This window comes from Ascaphus truei, chromosome 16 (genome assembly GCF_040206685.1).
Source record: "Ascaphus truei isolate aAscTru1 chromosome 16, aAscTru1.hap1, whole genome shotgun sequence".
Taxonomy (NCBI): Eukaryota; Metazoa; Chordata; class Amphibia; order Anura; family Ascaphidae; genus Ascaphus; species Ascaphus truei.
Genome location: NC_134498.1, coordinates 48,840,375 through 48,858,233, shown reverse-complemented (window position 1 = coordinate 48,858,233; position 17,859 = coordinate 48,840,375). Strand labels below are relative to the sequence as shown.

The 17,859-nt window shown below is 54.1% G+C and overlaps 1 protein-coding gene across 1 annotated transcript in view; it reads right to left on the bottom strand.

Annotated features, from left to right (window-relative positions):
- The window catches only part of NEXMIF (neurite extension and migration factor), a 242,231-nt gene that overhangs the window by 100,832 nt on the left and 123,540 nt on the right, over positions 1-17,859 (bottom strand). The window lies entirely within an intron of this gene.

The following is a 17,859-nucleotide window of genomic DNA, read 5'->3' as shown; positions in this document are numbered from 1 at the left end:
TCGTTGCATTGATAGAGCAGTTATTATGTATAGAGGTCACAGCATGATGGTACCAAGGGGCAAGGGGTGGGACTCAGTACCACTATTTTTAAATGCCAATTTTTTTTTTTTAACGATTTATTTCAGGAAGGTTTGCTCTTTTTTTCCGCTTTCCAAGCATAAATAATGTATGAATATCTCTTAGGCTAACACGGTACGACTACTTGTGTTTAAGCCACTTCTTCACCACGGCACATTTACAGCAATACTTCTTCAAAGCAGGAGACGAGGGAAAGTTGTGACAATGATGTATGAAAAGGGGGAAATTAGACGGGAATTGTGTAGGCACATTTTTTGGGGGGGGGAGGGGGTGGGAGATGAGCTAAGGCGATGCAAGGCAAGCTTAAGCCAACTAGGGGTTTTAAATCTCCAAACTACATTCAAGAAAGGTTGGGATCTTGAGCTATGCGGAAACACTGCGGGTGTTAATGCCACAAACCTTACCGATACCAATCCAAGCCCTTAGTTCAATATTCACAGAAGCAGCTCCCCGAGAATAGATTCGCTCCAATTCCCAAGCCACTGACTGAGCCACTTGTGCTGAAGCTGGCATACCCTGATAACCTGGCCTGTTGGGGACTCTTGACAGGAGTTGAGCGCCCCTATAAGGGTCTAAACGTGTGCCGGTGACATCGGCACAGCCTGCAATGTATCGCAGCGGGTTCCCGGCACCTCCGGCCCTGAAGTATTTAAGAGGCAGGCCGGGGGGGGGGGGGAGCGGGGGGGGTCACGACGTTGGCCATGAATTGGCCCGGGGATTTTATCTGTACATTTGCCTCGGTTTGGTGGAGGCTGAAACTCATTACCCGATGACAGGCACAAAGTGGGCTAAGTGAAATAATGCGCTTTCTGTATCCTCCCTGGTGGGCAAGCGTTCGCAGTCCAAAACCGCCGGTAGAACTGACACTAATTGGCCGATTGGATGAAGGGTCCTGAGAATGCGGAGGGAGAACAGCCCGCAGATTCCCCTCTCACTGGCAGATTCACCCGCCGTCCGCGGAAGGTTTCAAGTCTGCGGCAGCCGGCAGCGGCCTGGCGTGTGAAAATCCACGTTAACCCGTCGCTCACTGGCAGATTTCTCTGGCTTTCGTTGCATTTGTTGAACCCCCGAAATCTCGAGCACAAGTGCGGCACCCCCAACGTCCCATTTTTTTCTACTTGCCGAGAGGAATTAATCTGCACTGACATTTGTCTGGGCTCAATTAAGATGGCAGCTGTTGTAGCTTGTCTCAGGAAATATCAAAAATGTTAAATGTATCGCACAAGCTGTGATGCTCAATTAAGAAAAAGTTAAAACCACAGTGTGTGTGTGTGTGTGTGTGTGTGTGTGAGTGTGAAGGTGTGTGTGTGTGTGTGTGTGTGTGTGAGTGTGAAGGTGTGTGTGTGTGTATGTGTGAGTGTGAAGGTGTGTGTGTGTATGTGTGAGTGTGAAGGTGTGTGTATGTGTGAGTGTGAAGGTGTGTGTGTGAGTGTGAAGGTGTGTGTGTGTGAGTGTGAAGGTGTGAGTGTGAAGGTGTGTGTAGGTGTGTGTGTAGGTGTGTGTGTAGGTGTGTGTGTGTGTGTGTGTGTGTGTGTGTGTGTGTGTGTGTGTGTGTGTGTGTGTGTGTGTGTGTGTGTGGTATTTTTGTGCGCTGGACAGAAATAAGGACCTTTCTCCCTACTTATCTGAGCTATAAAAAAAAAAAGATAATTTTCCTGTATATTGTCCCTGCTAAATGTTCCCTCACCCGACTGCAAGTCAACGAAAGACCTCCCCAGTCTCACTGATAGGCAGGGCGGCCATATTTGTCCCGACAAAACCTGCACAGTCGGCGATCGCCGATTGAAGAGCACTGGCCGACCGCGCATGCGTTTAGAGCTAGGTGACAGGCCTGCACCCAGGAATGAATGGGTTAACCCGCCCGCTTCCAGGAAAGCGGTTAAATTTGTGAGGGAAAAAAAAGAAACTGCCGTTACCCAATAAAAGCGAAGTCATCAGACGCCATTTTGTTTTGCTGCAGCAACTCGTTTAGATTTTCGCTTGAGTATGTTTTCGCGGCACAGGCTGCCGCTGAGATCTGATAATCTCACTCAGGATACCCCGTCTGCCGCCCCTGCCGCCGTGCCTGTGCTCCGCGGGAAGGCAAAGTGCAAGCGGCGTCACTGCCCTTACCGCGTGCGCCACGGAGAGAGGCCAACGCCAGTCCTCAAGGGCTACCAACAGGTCAGGTTTTCAGGATATTCCAGCTCCAGCGCAGGTGGGCTCAATCAGTGGCTCAGTCGAAGACTGCACCACCTGTGTTGAAGCAGGGATATCCCGAAAACCTGGCCTGTTGGTAGCTCTTGAAAGAGACCAGTCCTGTTGCTGTTGGAAAGGAGCCGGCGTCGGCTTGGAGCTGGATTGTGGTGGAGAAGTGACAGCTGAAATGCACGAGGAAGAGGAGAAAGTGCCCGGGCCGTGGTTCTATCTCTGCATAACACACGGAATTAACCCCATGGCTGCCGGAGGGGGGTGCGGGCAGCAGAGCTAACCTTATTGATAAATGCATTGAGCAGCGTGTTTACTAACGTGCGCTCTGCCATTAAACACCTTGTATATATTCACTTTGCAGGGTTAAAAAGGCGGGCGTCTTTCGGCCCTGGAAGTCGCCCGATGAATAGCACCACTTAGTAAACGCGTGCCTGAATCCTTCTATACATTGCTTACCAGGGGGAGCAGACTCGGTGAGGAGACTAGAATAAAACATGGAGACCTCCTGCTGGTCCATGCTGCTTCCAGACATTCTCCTGTCTCACACGCTGGAGCCACGTTACTAACCAATCAATGTGGCCCTTATTTACTACTAGCTGAGAGACCCGGCGTTGCCCGGGATGTAAATGCGTAATAGGTAGTATTATTTATAACTCGTGGAACAATAGGTGAGTATTTGTTGTAAAGGTTTCGGGGGGGGGGAGAAAGGGGAGCGGGGGGGGGAGAAAGGGGAGCGGGGGGGGGAGGAAAGGGGAGCGGGGGGGGGGGGGAGAAAGGGGAGCGGGGGGGGGAGAAAGGGGAGCGGGGGGGGGGGAAAGTGGCGTCTGGCTGAGCGGCGGTAGGAAGCGCCCTGTGTGTGTGGGGCTGAGGCGGGACGCGCAGTGGGCCTGAGGCCGAGGCGGCATGCGCAGTGGGCCTGAGGCTGAGGTGGGACGCGCAGTGGGCCTGAGGCTGAGGCGGGACGCACAGTGACTTACCTGAGCGGGTGGTAGCGCCGGGGAGGTAAGGGAGCGGCTGGGGTAGGAGGGCCGCGCTTCCCGTCCGGAGCCAGTGCAGGACGGCGCACGTGAGGGGGTCGGGGAGGGGGTCGGACAGAGGGTGTGTGTGTGTGTATAGAGCTGCTGTGTTGTGTGTGTGTGTGTGTGTGTGTGTGTGTGTGTATAGAGCTGCTGTGGTGTGTGTGTGTGTGTGTGTGTGTGTATAGAGCTGCTGTGGTGTGTGTGTGTGTGTGTGTGTGTGTATAGAGCTGCTGTGGTGTGTGTGTGTGTGTGTGTGTGTGTGTGTGTGTGTGTGTGTGTGTGTGTGGCCCGTCACTCCGCCTCAGGCCAATGAGAGGTGTGCGGGGGCGGGCGACCCAAGGGACCAATGAGATTTCCCCTAGGGACACCGGACATCCAGGCAGGCAAACATACAGTGCTTTCACTAATATAGTATACTAGCTGAGAGACCCGGCGTTGCCCGGGATGTAAATGCGTAATACAGTAGGTAGTATTATTTATAAATTGTGGAACAATAGGTGACTATTTGTTGTAAAGGTTGGATAATAATGTTGAAAAGAAAGATGGAATAAAATGTAATACGATGTTGTATAAAAATGGTTTATTGTAAACACACCACAGTACAATCTATATTTAGGTGACATAAGTGATGTAAAAATGTGAGGCGTGTGTCCTGCTAGGGTGTGAGCGTGTGTGAGGCGGCAGGTGGGTGTTCAGTACAGGTGGCGCATGGGTAGTGAGTGCTGGCTGTGGGTCGGGGTCCTGCTAGGGTGTGAGGCGGCGGGTGTGTGGCGAGTGCGGGTGACAGCTGGTCAGTGATATTGTTGCGTAGGGGCAGGATGCGCCAGGTGTGTGTCGAGTGTGTGGGGTGGGTGAGAGGCGGCGGGTGTGTGTCGAGTGTGTGGGGTGGGTGAGAGGCGGCGGGTGTGTGTCGAGTGTGGCAGGTCTGTTTAGTGCGTGCTGGGCTGTGTGGCGCGGGGATGTGAGCGGTGGGCGGGTGAAAGGCAGAAGTGCGGGTGGGCGGCAGAGGCGGGAGGGCGGACGAAAGGCGTTGAAGATGGGGAGGTGAGGTCGGAGGGGTGGTGAGGGGAGGTGAAGGGGGCGGAGGGGAGGTGTGGATGGATGGTGAGGGGGGGTGGTGGGGGATGGTGGGGGATGGTGAGGGGAGGTGAAGGGGGGGCGGAGGGGAGGTGAAGGGGGAGAGGTGAAGGGAGGTGGAGGGGGTTGCCGGGAGGTGAAGGGAGGGGGGGGGGGTGACAGGAGGCGAAGGGGGGGGGGTGGTGACAGGAGGTGAAGGGAGGAAGGGAAGGGGGAAGAGGGAGGTGGGGGGGAAGAGGGGGGGGAAGAGGGGGAGAAAGGGGAGGAGGGGGGAAAGGGGAGGAGGGGGGGGAAAGGGGAGGAGGGGGGAAAGGGGAGGAGGTGAGGAGGGGGGGAAAGGTGAGGAGGGGGGGAGGTGAGGAGGGGGGGGAAAGTTGAGGAGGGGGGGAAAGGTGAGGAGGGGGGAGGTGAGGGGGGGGAAAAGGTGAGGAGGGGGGGAAAGGGGGGGAGGTGAGGAGGGGAAAAGGGGGGGGGAGGTGAGGAGGGGAAAAGGGGGGGGGGAGGTGAGGAGGGGAAAAGGGGGGGGAGGTGAGGAGGGGAAAAGGGGGGGGAGGTGAGGAGGGGGGGGGAGGTGAGGAGGGGGGGAAAAGGGGGGGGGAGGTGAGGAGGGGGGGAAAGGGGGGGGGGGAAAGGGTGAGGAGGGGGGGAAAGGGGGGGGGGAGGTGAGGAGGGGAAAAGGGGGGGGAGGTGAGGAGGGGAAAAGGTGAGGAGGGGGGGAAAGGGGGGGGGAGGTGAGGAGGGGAAAAGGGGGGGGAGGTGAGGAGGGGGGGAAAGGGGGGGGAGGTGAGGAGGGGGGGAAAGGGGGGGAAAGGGGGGGGAGGTGAGGAGGGGGGGAAAGGGGGGGGGGAAAGGGAAGGAGGGGGGGAAAGGGGGGGGAGGTGAGGAGGGGGGGAAAGGGGGGGGGAGGTGAGGAGGGGGGGAGGTGAGGAGGGGGGAAAAGGGGGGGGAAAAGAGGGGGGGAGGTGAGGAGGGGGGAAAGGGGGGGAAAGGGGGGGAGGTGAGGAGGGGGGGAAAGGGGGGGGAGGTGAGGAGGGGGGGAAAGGGGGGGGGAAAGGGGAGGAGGGGGGGAAAGGGGGGGGGAGGTGAGGAGGGGGGAAAAGGGGGGGGAGGTGAGGAGGGGGGGAAAGGGGGGGGAAAGGGGGGGGGAGGTGAGGAGGGGGGGAAAGGGGGGGGGGGAAAGGGGGGGGGAGGTGAGGAGGGGGGAAAGGGGGGGGAGGTGAGGAGGGGGGGGAGGTGAGGAGGGGGGGAAAAGGGGGGAGGTGAGGAGGGGGGGAAATGGGGGAGGTGAGGAGGGGGGGGGAAAGGGAGGGGAAAGGGGGGAGGTGAGGAGGGGGGGAAAGGGGGGAGGTGAGGAGGGGGGGGAAAGGGGGGAGGTGAGGAGGGGGGGGGAAGGGGGGAGGTGAGGAGGGGGGGAAAGGGGGAGGTGAGGAGGGGGGGGAAAGGGGGGAGGTGAGGAGGGGGGAAGGGGGGAGGTGAGGAGGGGGGGAAGGGGGGAGGTGAGGAAGTGGGGAGGTGAGGAGGGGGGGAAAGGGGGGAGGTGAGGAGGGGGGAGAAAGGGGGGAGGTGAGGAGGGGGGGAAAGGGGGGAGGTGAGGAGGGGGGGAGGTGAGGAGGGGGGGAAAGGGGGGAGGTGAGGAGGGGGGGAAAGGGGGGAGGTGAGGAGGGGGGGAAGTGAGGAGGGGGGGAAGGGGGGAGGTGAGGAAGTGGGGAGGTGAGGAGGGGGGGGAAAGGGGGGGGTGAGGAGGGGGAAAGGGGGGGGTGAGGAGGGGAAAGGGGGGAGGTGAGGAGGGGGGGGAAAGGGGGGGGGAAGGAGGAGGGTAAGGGGGGAGGTGAGGAGGGGGGAGGAGGGTAAGGGGGGAGGTGAGGAGGGGGGAGGAGGGGGAAGGGGGGAGGTGAGGAGGGGGGTGGAGGGTAAGGAGGGAGGTGGGGATGGGGGGAGGAGGGGAAGGGGGGGAGGGGAAGGGGGAGGGGGCGGGAGGGGAGGAGGGGAAGGGGGGGAGGTGGAGGAGGGGAAGGGGGGGGTGGAGGAGGGGAAGGGGGGAGATGGAGGAGGGGAAGGGGGGAGATGGAGGTGGGAAGGGGGGAGATGGAGGAGGGGAAGGGGGAGATGGAGGAGGGGAAGTGGTGGGAAGAGGGGGGGAGGTGGTGGGAAGGGGGGAAGGGGGGGGCGGTGGAATGGGGGGGGAGGTGGTGGGAAGTGGTGGGATGGGGGGAGGTGGTGGGAGGTTGTAAGGGGGAGTGAAGGGAAGGTGAGGGGGGTGAAGGGGGGGTGGTGGGGGGTGAAGGGGGGGGGTGGAGGGGTGGTGAAGGGGGGGTGGAGGGGAGGTGAAGGGGGGGTGAAGTGGAGGGGATGTGGAAGGGAGGGGAAGTGTGGTGAGGGGAGGTGGAGGGGGGGGTGGGGAGGGGGTGGAGGGGATGTGGAAGGGAGGGGAAGTGTAGTGAGGGGAGGTGAAGGCCGCTCACTCACCCGTCCGGCAGCTCCCACGTGGGTCTGAGGCGGGAGGCAGCGTGTTGTGGCCGCTCCCCCGCTGACTGTAGCGGCGCCGGGGGGGGGGGGGTGGAGGGGAAGTGAGTGAGGGGAGGTGATCACTCCGCTCCCCCGCTGAGTGTAGCGGCGCCGGGGGGTGGTGGAGGGGAAGTGAGTGAGGGGAGGTGATCACTCCGCTCCCCCGCTGAGTGTAGCAGCACTGGGGGGGTGGAGGGGAAGTGAGTGAGGGGAGGTGATCACTCCGCTCCCCCGCTGACTGTAGCGGCGCCGGGGGGGGGGTGGAGGGGAAGTGAGTGAGGGGAGGTGATCACTCCGCTCCCCCGCTGAGTGTAGCGGCGCCGGGGGGGGGGTGGAGGGGAAGTGAGTGAGGAGAGGTGATCACTCCGCTCCCCCGCTGAGTGTAGCGGCGCCGGGGGGGGTGGAGGGGAAGTGAGTGAGGGGAGGTGATCACTCCGCTCCCCCGCTGAGTGTAGCGGCACCGGGGGGGGGGTGGAGGGGGAAGTGAGTGAGGGGAGGTGATCACTCCGCTCCCCCGCTGAGTGTAGCGGCACTGGGGGGTGGAGGGGAAGTGAGTGAGGGGAGGTGATCACTCCGCTCCCCCGCTGAGTGTAGCGGCGCCGGGGGGGGGGTGGAGGGGAAGTGAGTGAGGGGAGGTGATCACTCCGCTCCCCCGCTGAGTGTAGCGGCGCCGGGGGGGGGGGTGGAGGGGAAGTGAGTGAGGGGAAGTGAGTGAGGGGAGGTGATCACTCCGCTCCCCCGCTGACTGTAGCGGCGCCGGGGGGGTGGAGGGGAAGTGAGTGGGGGGAGGTGAAGGGGGGTGAGGGGACGTGAAGACCGCTCACTCACCCGTCCGGCCGCTCACTCACCCGTCCGGCAGCTCCCACGTGGAGGGGGGGGGTGAAAGCGCGGGAAACAGGGAGAGGCGGAGCCTCCTGGGAGATGTGCTACTAACACTGTGAGCCCCGCTAATGTATGTAACTGTGTGTGTGTGTGTGTGTGTGTGTGTGTGTGTGTGTGTGTGTGTGTGTGTGTGTGTGTGTGTGTGTGTGTGTGTGTGTGTGTGTGTGTGTGTGTGTGTGTGTGTGTGTGTGTGTGTGTGTGTGTGTGTGTGTGTGTGTGTGTGTGTGTGTGTGTGTGTGTGTGTGTGTGTATTTTTTTTGACCTTTGGCCCGTCACTCCGCCTCAGGCCAATGAGAGGTGTGGGGGGCGGGCCAAGGGGGTGGTGTGAGTGTGTGAGCCCAATGAGAGGTGTGCGGGGGCGGGCGGGCCAAGGGACCAATGAGATTGCCGCTAGGGACACCGGACAGACAGGCAGGCAAACATACAGTGCTTTCACTAATATAGTATAAAAGAAGAAGATAGTATAAGATATGAAAACAGAGAGCGCAGAGGGACTGTCTCAGGTACAGCGCTGAGCGCAGAGGGACTGTCTCAGGTACAGCGCTGAGCGAAGAGAGACTGTCTCAGGTACAGCGCAGAGGGACTGTCTCAGGTACAGCGCTGAGAGCGCAGAGGGACTGTCTCAGGTACAGCGCTGAGAGCGCAGAGGGACTGTCTCAGGTACAGTGCTGAGAGCGCAGAGGGACTGTCTCAGGTACAGCGCTGAGCGCAGAGGGACTGTCTCAGGTACAGCGCTGAGCGCAGAGGGACTGTCTCAGGTACAGCGCTGAGCACAGAGGGACTGTCTCAGGTACAGCGCTGAGCGCAGAGGGACTGTCTCAGGTACAGCGCAGAGAGCGCAGAGGGACTGTCTCAGGCACAGCACAGAGCGCAGAGGGACTGTCTAAGGTACAGCACAGAGAGCGCAGAGGGACTGTCTCAGGTACAGCGCTGAGCGCAGAGGGACGTCTCAGGTACAGTGCAGAGGGACTGTCTCAGGTACAGCGCTGAGAGCGCAGAGGGACTCTCAGGTACAGCACAGAGAGCGCAGAGGGACTGACTCAGGTACAGCGCTGAGCGCAGAGGGACTGTCTCAGGTACAGCGCAGAGAGCGCAGAGGGACTGTCTCAGGTACAGCGCTGAGCGCAGAGGGACGTCTCAGGTACAGCGCAGAGAGCGCAGAGGGACTGTCTCAGGTACAGCGCTGAGAGCGCAGAGGGACTCTCAGGTACAGCACAGAGAGCGCAGAGGGACTGTCTCAGGTACAGCGCTGAGCGCAGAGGGACTGTCTCAGGTACATCACAGAGAGCGCAGAGGGACTGTCTCAGGTACAGTGCTGAGAGCGCAGAGGGACTGTCTCAGGTACAGCACAGAGAGCGCAGAGGGACTGTCTCAGGTACAGCACAGAGAGCGCAGAGGGACTGTCTCAGATACAGCACAGAGTGCAGAGGGACTGTCTCAGGTACAGCACAGAGAGCGCAGAGGGACTGTCTCAGGTACAGCGCAGAGGGACTGTGTCAGGTACAGCGCAGAGATCGCAGAGGGACTGTGTCAGGTGCAGCACTGAGCGCAGAGGGACTGGCTCAGGTACAGCGCAGAGAGACTGTCTCAGGTACAGCACAGAGAGCGCAGAGGGACTGTCTCAGGTACAGCGCTGAGCGCAGAAGGACTGTCTCAGGTACAGCGCAGAGGGACTGTCTCAGGTACAGCACAGAGAGCGCAGAGGGACTGTCAGGTACAGCGCTGAGTGCAGAGGGACTGTCTCAGGTACAGCTCAGAGAGCGCAGAGGGACTGTCTCAGGTACAGCACAGAGAGCGCAGAGGGACTGTCTCAGGTACAGCACAGAGAGCGCAGAGGGACTGTCAGGTACAGCGCTGAGCGCAGAGGGACTGTCTCAGGTACAGCGCTGAGCGCAGAGGGACTGTCTCAGGTACAGCACAGAGAGCGCAGAGGGACTGTCTCAGGTACAGCACAGAGAGCGCAGAGGGACTGTCTCAGATACAGCGCTGAGTGCAGAGAGAATCTCTCAGGTACAGCGCAGAGAGCGCAGAGGGACTGTCTCAGGTATAGCGCTGAGCGCAGAGGGACTGTCTCAGGTACAGCGCTGAGAGCGCAGAGGGACTGTCTCAGGTACAGCACAGAGAGCGCAGAGGGACTGTCTCAGGTACAGCACAGAGAGCGCAGAGGGACTGTCTCAGGTACAGCACAGAGTGCAGAGGGACTGTCTCAGGTACAGCACAGAGAGCGCAGAGGGACTGTCTCAGGTACAGCGCAGAGGGACTGTGTCAGGTACAGCGCAGAGATCGCAGAGGGACTGTGTCAGGTGCAGCACTGAGCGCAGAGGGACTGGCTCAGGTACAGCACAGAGCGCAGAGGGACTGTCTCAGGTACAGCACAGAGAGCGCAGAGAGACTCTCAGGTACAGCACAGAGAGCGCAGAGTGACTGTCTCAGGTATAGCACAGAGCGCAGAGGGACTGTCTCAGGTACAGCACAGAGAGCGCAGAGGGACTGTCTCAGGTACAGCGCAGAGAGCGCAGAGACTGTCTCAGGTACAGCGCAGAGAGCGCAGAGAGACTGTCTCAGGTACAGCGCAGAGGGAATCTCAGTTACAGCACAGAGAGCGCAGAGGGACTGTCTCAGGTACAGCACAGAGCGCAGAGAGACTGTCTCAGGTACAGCACAGCGCAGAGAGACTGTCTCAGGTACAGCACAGAGCGCAGAGAGACTGTCTCAGGTACAGCACAGAGCGCAGAGGGACTGTCTCAGGTACAGCACAGAGCGCAGAGGGACTGTCTCAGGTACAGCACAGAGCGCAGAGGGACTGTCTCAGGTACAGCACAGAGCGCAGAGGGACTGTCTCAGGTACAGCACAAAGCGCAGAGAGACTGTCTCAGGTACAGCACAGAGCGCAGAGAGACTCTCAGGTACAGCACAGAGCGCAGAGGGACTGTCTCAGGTACAGCACAGAGCGCAGAGGGACTGTCTCAGGTACAGCGCAGAGGGACTCTCTCAGGTACAGAACAGAGCGCAGAGGGACTGTCTCAGGTACAGCACAGAGAGCGCAGAGGGACTCTCTCAGGTACATAGCCTGTCTGGGTTTAATTAGTCACCTTTCCTAAGAAGCTATGTAGAAAGGAGCCTTAAAAATGAAAATGCTGTGAAATCCAGTTACCCAATCTGCTTGTCAGAGGGATATAACTGGTGCCTGCGCCGAAAGTGTCCTCATTAAAACAAATGTCTCAAAATGTAACCCTTTAATGTCTGATGCGATGCTAGATATCTGGCAGTAAAAGGCTTATTAACACCTTTTATTGCTGGAGGAGACGGAAATGCACAGTGGGGTTGGCTTCTCCAGCTGTGAAAGCGTTAAATCCATACACTGCCCCTGCGAGGGGTTAATGGTGAGGTACCGGCTACAGCTTGTTTTCAGAGTGCAGGTATTCCTTCCCCTCCCCCCAATTCTTTCTCCCCCCCCATCCGTCCTTCCCCTCCCCCCAATTCTTTCTTCCTCCCCCCCATCCTCCCTCCGCCATCCATGCTTGCTTTCCCCCATCCTTCCTCCTCACCCATCCTTCCTTCCCCCAACCTATCCTTCTCCCCCCATCCCTCCTTCCATCTGGTTTTCCCTGGTCTCGCGGCTCGCCAGATTGAAGTGGACACGCGTGAAAGAACCAGAGAGCAGTGCTCGGTGGGACGGAGAGGTCTGGGGGGGGACGTTCAGCTCATCTCCCGGGGGCAGCGGGGGAAGGAAAGATACACTAAGCCATATATGTATACGTGTGTGCCTATATATATATATATATATATATATATATATATATATATATATATATATATATATGCAAATATAGCTGTATGCTCATCTGCATGTCTTAGGCAGGTCTGCAACCCCGCCTTTCCCCATTATCACCCAGCATACAGCACTTCCACTGCAGCAAGGGATTCTGGGAAATGACATGCAAATGAGCACACAGTGTCACTTTTTGCCTCAATAACCATTTTTAACATGGTTCCCTATAGGCTGATAATGGGGAAAGGCGGGGTTGCAGACCTGCCTAAGACATGCAGATGAGCATACAGCTATATTTGCATATTTGCTTTCCTGTGGAGGGTTTTTGTCACTTTTTTTACTCACCATAACTTAACTCAGTATTATGGTTTGGCCTATCCCATAGCCTCTCTTGCATTCCCAGTAAAATCAACCCCACACTGATGAGACCCATCAAGGTCGAAACAGCTGTCTGTGGGTGGTTTTCTGGGTATGCACCTTAACCCTGGCTGTGCTCAAAGCTGTGACCATGCAGCAAGCTTAAGCCTATAGGGAACCATGTTAAAAATGGTTATTGAGGCAAAAAGTGACACTGTGTGCTCATTTGCATGTCATTTCCCAGAATCCCTTGCTGCAGTGGAAGTGCTGTATGCTGGGTGATAATGGGGAAAGGCGGGGTTGCAGACCTGCCTAAGACATGCAGATGAGCATACAGCTATATTTGCATATTTGCTTTCCTGTGGAGGGTTTTTGTCACTTTTTTTACTCACCATAACTTAACTCAGTATTATATATATATATATATATATATATATATATATATATATATATAATATATACAGTATATGCGTGTGTATGTATATATAGATATATTCAAAGAAGTATGTAGAGATGCATGCTGGGTATTATCCGGAGAGACAGGAAAAAGAATGAATGGGTTTGAAACCAAACACAAATCTGTGACATCATCACAAGGCGAAGGAAGTGAAATGGCGACGGGCCGGACATATCGCAGTAAGAAATGACCGTCGTTGGACAGAGATGGGACTCAACTGGATTCCAAGAGAGATTAAAAGATCAAGACGACGAACAACAGGAAGATGGGAGGATGGGACCAGGGAATGTGTGGGAGCGACGTGGGAAAGAGAGGCTGTAACCGCAGGACCTGGGGGATCACTGGGGAGGCTTCATCCAGCAGGGGGGAGACACGGGCTGGGGAGGATGGGATGAGGGAATGTGTGGGAGCGACGTGGAGAAGAGAGGCTGTAACTGCAGGACCTGGGGGATCACTGGGGAGTCTGCATCCAGCAGCGGGGAGACACGGGCTGGGGAGGATGGGATGAGGGAATGTGGGAGGGACGTGGAGAAGAGGCTGTAACCGCAGGACCTGGGAGATCACTGGGGAGGCTTCATCCAGCAGCGGGGAGACACGGGCTGGAGAGGATGGGATGAGGGAATGTGCGGGAGCGACGTGGAGAAGAGAGGCTGTAACCGCAGGACCTGGGAGATCATTGGGGAGGCTTCATCCAGCAGCGGGGAGACACGGGCTGGAGAGGATCGTATATATGTGTGTATGTGTATATATGTGTATGTGTGTGTATAGATACACAAGGGGGGTTTGACAAGCAACAAATATAAAGGAAGTATTACATAAACATCACAGCATTACAAGATACTAATACAATAGGTACAGAAGTGTGTGTGTGCGCGCATATATATATTTATTTATTTATTTTTCTGAAAATATTTCCACTGGCACCAGAAAAATGTTTTAATCAGACATTAGCAATCCTTTCAAGTACATCTCTGGTAATTTCCAGCTGTGTGTGAAGGACTTCTACTTAGTGGCTTTAAATGAGTAAAACAGAAATAATTCCCTGCCCCATTATTAAAAATACACGCCGGAAAATACACACAATACAATGATCTTGGGTTTGTGCAGTCTCTATTTCCTGGGGGTGACATGTCTGCTCCTTCTTAGTATATAGCACAAATATGATGATATGCTTGAACGGTGCATGTTTAATAGACAAAAATACCAAATTATCAAAAAAAATAAACTATGCTAAAGGAGCAGTATAAATCTCTCGTCACAAAGGTTTAAAAATACAGAGTTTGGGGTCTCGTGGGGGCCATATAACCCTGTCCCTTCGGGTTTAAAACCAAACCACACCACTAAGGGGCCTATGCAGAGAGGTCCGAGAACGAAGTAATCTCCATGATGTCGCCAAAAGTGGGTATAGGTATGCAGAAAGGTGCGCAAATGTGGCGAGATGGGTATGACATCGGCGTGTTTTTTTGGCGGATATAAAAAAGCGGAGAATCGTTGGCGAGAAGGTGAAACTCGCATCTGTTCGCCATGTCGAAGAAAACGTGGTATTCTAGGAACAACGCTTACAGATTCTCGCCATTACTTTACATTACATTAATGTATCAGCAAAAGTAAACGCCAGAAAAAAACGGCAGATTTATAAATCTATGTCAACAAGGTAGTCGGACTTATGTGCATACGGCTAACTAAAACGTGCCAAAATTTGCGATTTTATTACCATGGCGAAATTACGGAACGCAACTCTCTGCATAGGCCCCTAAATGGCATAGCAGCCCTAATCTGGATTCCCTGACACAGGGGAAATTCGGGATCATGTGGCTGCAAATTACTTTCATTTGTGATTTAACGATAAAGCCGACGTCCTCCACGACACGGCGTGAATACGTGCAACTACGCGTTGCGAAACATGTCCCGACCCAGAGTCCGTGTCTGCAACGCAGGCGCCGTAACGGTGGGACAATCCGGTCGCTGAAGCGTCTTTCTGCCCCCATCCGTATTTTATCGTTCTGGTGCTTAATAAAATTACCCTAATGAAGGATTCCTTTCGTATGAATAACTAATGTTTTTAACAGGTTTTTTTTTTTATTATTACACGGGGGATCTGGGGGACACCTAGACCAGGGGCGGCCAAATCTAGTCCTCAAGGGCCACCAACAGGTCAGGTTTTCAGGATATTCCTGAAAACGTCAGTCGAAGACTGAGCCACCTGTGCTGAAGCAGATATATCCTGAAAACCTGACCTGTTGGTGGCCCTTGAGGACTGGAGTTGCCCACCCCTGAGATTCTAGATGATAAAAAACAGCAATAAAAAGTATCAGCAGAAGTTTTATTTTGTTACAGCTGGAACACCCAAATTGTCACTTCATGAAGGTAGTGAAAACCCCTAAGGGACGAAGCTTCAGCAACGGGTATCCAAGCTCCATCAGCATATAAATCGCCATTAACTAGTGCAGCAGGTAACAGATCCCAACGCGGGATATTCACTATGCTCCAATACGCTGACTTTCATAGCGTTGCAACCCCGACATACAAGGCGCCCCCCTTTAGTCACTGCGGGGCTAAGAGAAAAATAAGTGTGATGTATATCTGAGAATTTAGAGCGGGGATTTGTTTTTAGATATACAGTAGGTTAGAAGAGCAGCACACTGTTAATGTTTAATCACGAATGTTGCTAGAAAAAAGCAGTAGTACTTTGTAGGCATCCTGCCATCTAGCATCAGAGGATTTACCATTTCTAATTAGTACTTGCATTTAATTATGGAACAAACCCATTATTTCATATGGAGGAAATGGAAGACATTTTTCTAGACCCCAAATTCTAAAACGCAAACCCCAGGCAAATATTAAAAATAAGAGGCCCTGCACAAAGCATGGCACTGATTTTATTTAAAAAGCTGATTTCACCAAAATGTTTTCTATATCTGCTAATGCAGACAATGTATTTTGAGTAGTTGATCTTGAATCTTGAACACATATTGTACTTCAATCTGACTTGTTGAGACTTGACAATTGGATATCCCAAAACAAACTGTTTTTAAACACTGACGAGACTGTAACAATGGTATTTGGGACCAAGTCTAAATTTTTAAAGCTTCCAATGACTGAGCTCCAGATCAGAACCAACGCTAACACCACCCTAAGGCTAAGGCCCCGGTAACTCAGCTGCAACGCGCGCCCGCGAGATTGGCGCCGCATGCAGCCGATTACCTGGTCTGCAGGGAGCTGCAGGAAGAGAGACTGGGGGGGGCGTGGCGGGGGAGTGACGGGGGCGCGGCCATGACGTCACCCGGCAGATTCGCCCTCATTGGCTGAACCGCCGGGGGGCGTGCCGTATCGCTCGACGCGAGTCCTGCTCTCAATTCTATTGAGAGCAGGAGCAGCTCTCGCCTCAGCCATGTTGCCCCCCCTCGCAGCGGGCCCGGCGCCATTGAGGGGAGGGCTCTCGTCCGTGCAGCGTCCGCCACAGCGGACGCTGTAGTAGGCAGCGGGGTCAAGCCCTAACTCCTGTTACTAGTTTTACATACTTGGGCTTATGGTTTGACTCCCATTTAACATTTGGGTTGCACAGTGATACCCTGACATCCAAAACCTATACCAAACTAGGGGTACTTTACAGGAACAAATCCTCCCTAAGGGGCCTATGCAGAGAGCAGCGCTTGAATAAATTGGAGAATTTAAGAAAAAGTAGCTTTAATGGAGAGTTTTATTCTCCATATGCAGAAATGGGCGAAATCCGCTATTTTTAGCATTACTGCATGTGGAGAATTGTAAATGAGGAGATGCGCGCAGCTGAAAGGGAGAAAAAAAAATCGCGCATTTTTTTTTTTTTCCCCTATAGCCGGCGAGCTCCTGCTTCTTGCCAACTTTAGTTGGCGGGGAAAATTGACGAAAATCGCGCCAAAAACAGCCGCTAGATGGCGAGCGCGCCTTTCTGAATTTGGATATTTTTCAGACTGGCGAGATGTAGTTTCTCGCCAGCCGCGCGGCGAGATTTTCAAATAGAAAAAAAAAATGGCGCTTTTTTCATACCTCCCCATTTTCGGCTGTTTTTAGCGCTATTTTCACCGGAAAATGGCGAGATTGTTAATAGCGCTGCTCTCTGCATGAGGCCCTAAGTCTCCTGGTCAGAAAGCGTATCGCACAGCAGATGCTAATGCCAATTATCGACTATGGAGACATAGTATATGGCTCGGCTCCTCAAACCCACCTTAGCAAACTTGACACCCTCTACAATTCAATTTGTCGTTTTGTTCTCCAATGCAACTACAACACACATCACTGCGAAATGCTCAAAGAACTAGATTGGTCAACACTAGAGTCTAGGTGCAAAGTTCACCTTTCCTGTCTTGCCTTCAAATACTTTCTGGGCAAGCTACCCGCCTATCTGAACAAGCTCCTCACATTTTAATCTTGTCTGTAACGGTTACATACGCCCATAATATATATTATCTCTAACTGTGCATGCAATGTCTTGTATATAATGTATACCCTGCTCACTTATGTAACTGTATTTGTAACCATGTATGTTATCTTAACTCTATGCATACTTGAAAACGAGCGGTAACTCTCAATATATTACTTTCTGGTAAAACAGTATATAAATAAATAATCTACAGAATAGAATAAGCATGTTATGACGTGCCTCCATTTATACGTGCCTTCCCTAAATGCAGAGGTGATGAAAAGCTGAATATTTGATTTCCAGCGATACTGCTCAGTAATTTAATACAATTGATGACTTATGCAAGGCTCTACAAGACTGTGGGAACGCGACCTCTGTGGTGCACCAGCCTTGGCCATGCTGTGCAAATACGTTGGAACAATTTTTTAGCACAAATATCGTATCTCTAACACGCTGTATACAGATATATTTATTCTTGGAGATGGGGGGGGAATACCCACAAATCTACAATTCTAACATTCTTGTCAAGTTTGAGGGATCTACTGATATTTATCAAATAGTGGCGGGGGGGGGGGAAGTAAAACAATATGCAGATACAGAGGCTGCCGGAACTGCAGAAAATTAATAGTTATTTCTAAAGCAGAATCCAGACTAGAGTCACCAATGCCAAGGTTCTTAACTCCAGTCCTCAAAACCACCCAACAGGTCAGGTTTTCAGGATATCCCTGCTTTAGCACAGGTGGCTCAATCAGTCACAGCTTCAGCACAGCTGGCTCAATCAATTCCTGCTTCAGCACAGGTGGCTCAATCAGTCCCTGCTTGAGCCAGTGTTGTTTATTCTTTAGAAGAGGGAGCTAAATTATTCACTCTGGTGCGTTGGCAGAAATCACAATTAAAACCGTGACCTCCCAGCCAGGAACAAACATAAAATTATCCTCTCCTAAATCAAACAGGCACGATTGATTATAAAAAAATATATATATATGACCACGATTACACAGCAATGATACCCAAACGTCACCCATAAATCCGACATTTCACACACGATCTATAGCACTGAACCTCTAATATAATAAGTTACATACATTGGTCGTATGTGGTCCCTTTTCATACATTTCTGCA